Below are 3,455 nucleotides of genomic sequence, written 5' to 3'. Positions count from 1 at the left end.
GTCAGAGTAATGAATGAGAATTGACATCTGTGATAATAGAAAAGTGAGGACTGGCAGAGTAGAAGCAATTAGTTTAGTAGAATGGGGCCAGATTCTTATTCTTATGTGAGAATCATTGCTTTAATATTTCATAGATATTATTTTATTCAAAATTATGTTCTCTATATCAGCACAGCATGGTATTCTAAATTTTCATCTTAATCAATTTTTCACTATAGTGCAATATAATAACCAGTTGAAAAGAAATATCCATTTCATTTTGAAGTTGTCTATTCTTTTAATTTAATAATATGAGTATCCCTACCTTAAAGTACATATCCCTGTAAAGATATTTCATTTCAATTTAGCAAACATTTATCCTGTAGCTACTGCAAATCAGAGCTGTATTAAGTGTAGGAGTTGTAAACATGAAAGCAAATAAATGCAAGAAAGTTGAAAACTGTTTTTCTCATACATACTGACAGAAATTTAACAGTGAAGTCTTTCAGGAGAACAGTTTTGAGGTTATATATTAAAAACAATATGCTTTGATCCAGAAATTCCATAAGTTTATCTTAAAATAAGCTTAAGTTTAGCTTAATTGGAGGAGCAATGCATGCACCATGTATTCACTATATGAAACACTTGTAATTCTTCCATTAAATATGTATTATTTTCCTACTCTCTTCACTATGAGGTCATATATGTAACATGAAGGTAAAAGAGGAATTTATTGAGGGACAGAGTAGTTTAGAGGACTATTTTTTAAAGGCCCTCAGAAAATCACTGGGGAGAAATTCTGAAAGTTTCTGTAAAGAAAAGGATAAGGTCACAAAAGAAAAGAGGAAAATACCACTATTGTTAGAAAATGGAAAAAAAATATATCCTTCTTCTCTATCTTCAACTGACGGATGAGCTGTAGGAATCACAGTATATAAGTAAGGATAACATACCTCCACATTGTGTCTGCATTGCAGCTCACAGGTCACTAAATCACATAAAATAGAACAGCTTCAGTGATTACAGTACACATGTTAAGAAAAAATGCTGCACTTTCCAGCAAATGCCAAAGGGAAGAATATCCTACATATTCAAGACTAATAATCAAGTTTTAAGGAAGTAGTTCACATGTTTATATATCTACCAAAAAACATTTTCTTTTTATATTAAGTGTAATACTATGAAACTTGTACCAGGATCTATCCATTTATTTTAAATATTTCATGAGTGTTGGCTGAGGTAAGGAAGGGTACTAGGAGAACAGTAATAAGAGACGCAATAGGAGAATGAAAGAACAGGAATATGACAACTCAAGAAGCCAATTATGTTTAGCAAAACCCATGTAATTTATATACTAAAAAGGGTGAACTTTACGGTTTATAAATTATACTTCAATAAACCTGACTTATAAAATTTAAAAAGTCAATCATCTGGGAGAAATTTGAAGGATTCCTCAAATTCTTGAAAATTTTAGTTCAACTAAGATTAAAGTTAAATTCACAGTTGGTGAAATGAAATCATTTTAAACTTTGATTTCAAAGTTCAAATTTTCTAACCAAAATGTTCCCTTTTAGACTGTGAGGTACTGTACTGTCCTTGTCAATCTAAAGCTTAACAAGGTTAGAAACGTCAGTTGCTAAATGTTACTAAGGCAAACTTGGTCCCTAAAACCTGTTAGTTAACTAAGTATTTCATACAATTAATTTAAACAAAATCCTAGACTAAAAGGCCAGAGGAGAGATTTTTTTTTTTTTTACATTATACTATCAAATTCCAAAGATTATCAGCCATAGTATATACCATGATTAGCTTTCTACAAACAACTTTTCTGTGTGCAAATTATTGTCAATGAAATAAAAAATAAAACCATATGCTAGGCAAAGAACTTTATTATTAACTTTTCTTTCGAACTTTATTCCCAGGCTTCTTCACCTTAACTAGCTACAAAGAATGATTTGTGTATAAGCAAACACTGAAAAGAGCTACAGCATCCAAGGCACTTGGGCTTAAAAATATTAGAGTTTGAGATTTTATCAGATCCATGAACACAATTTTAAAAGCAGTCATAATATAAAAATAGCAGCTCCCAGTAACTTCTTCAAGTTTTATCTTCCTCAGAAGTCGACTCAATTTAGTTTGCTTCATTCTTGGAAGCCTCATCAAAATTCTTCACGAGACCTGGAACTTCATCATCACCACTCTCTCCAGTAGCAAGTGGTGCTTTTCCATCCACAGATTGTTTAAGATGCTAGGCAGCATTTTTGTCAGCTTCTTTGTCTCAGCATGGCCTGCAACGGCGAAAGTGTTTGCTGCCCAAACTTTCGGTTTGTTAAAGTGAATGGCTGTTCCCTGGTTTGTGAACATACTCACCTTTTCAGCACCAGAGATACTGTTTACCCTTAACTTCTTTAAGGAGAACTAAAGTTTTTTATTATCTGATGTATCTGTTCTGTGATTCACCTTCTTTCTGTGAGCAGTTCATGTCCCATCCATGAGCACTTATGCCTAAAGTTCGGTTTCTCCTGGTTTATAACTGTTTCTTTCATCTTCGTGGAGAGAAAATGGGGCCATGGGGAGAACCAGGCTTGGAACTCAGGGGGTCTTGGGAAGACCAGCTGAGAATACGTGCACACACATCAGGACACAAGATGGCAGCTAGAGGTAAGATAAATATTTTTTGTGGGGGGGAGGGTATTTTTTTTTAGTTAAGTTTATTGGGGTAACATTGGTAAATACAATTATATAATTTTCAAGTGTACATTATAATTTGAAATCTGTATATTTTATTGTATGTTTACCACTCAAAGTCCAGCTAGGATAGATTTTTGATTCAAAAGTAAAGTATGGACACATTTGAAAAAACTGTCACAATTAGGAGAAATACTAGTCATAATTTTGTTGTTGCTGGTTTATTGCTTGTTTTTTACTTTCACAGAAGCAATATGTATCCCCCACTCTCTTTTCCTTCTTTCTCATTGGGAACACATTAGAGGTCCTTCTGGTGGAATGTATCTGAAACAAGCAATCAATACCTTTATAAACTAAGGAAGAGGTAATTGCAAGAATGATTCCTCAACTGAATATTCCATTGCCACAGTTGAGAGATAAGAAAACTATACTACTTTGATAAGGTCTGAAGCCTGGGAGTCTAGGCACAAGGAGTTTACACAAGAAAATTCTGTTGAAATGTTTATTTGAATGAGACGCTTTTTTTTCATATTTCAAAAAGACAATGTTTATTACTTGTTCTTTTCCGCATTGGAAATGCCTTTACAGCAACACAAAGAAGAGCACAAGACTGATCTGCAGACACACAGGGAACACACTGACTGCTGGTAGCCAGAGACCAAGACAAAGGCTACAGACCAACTCACACAAACACAGGGCTGGATTGTGTCAGGCCCAATCGTTGCTGCTTCATGACAAATATAGGGGCCAATACCAAGGTCTGGGGTAGAGAGTAGACTTTAAAAGAA

General features: G+C 34.0%; 1 pseudogene; it reads right to left on the bottom strand.

Annotated features, from left to right (window-relative positions):
* Positions 1-2,110: 2,110 nt before the first annotated feature.
* Positions 2,111-2,628, bottom strand: LOC118601630 (annotated as a pseudogene).
* Between the last annotated feature and the right edge of the window lie 827 nt (positions 2,629-3,455).

Source organism: Rousettus aegyptiacus, unplaced genomic scaffold (genome assembly GCF_014176215.1).
Source record: "Rousettus aegyptiacus isolate mRouAeg1 unplaced genomic scaffold, mRouAeg1.p scaffold_m13_p_1, whole genome shotgun sequence".
NCBI classification, from domain to species: domain Eukaryota; kingdom Metazoa; phylum Chordata; class Mammalia; order Chiroptera; family Pteropodidae; genus Rousettus; species Rousettus aegyptiacus.
Note: the sequence above shows the minus strand (reverse complement) of the source record. Positions and strands in the feature narration are given on the sequence as shown.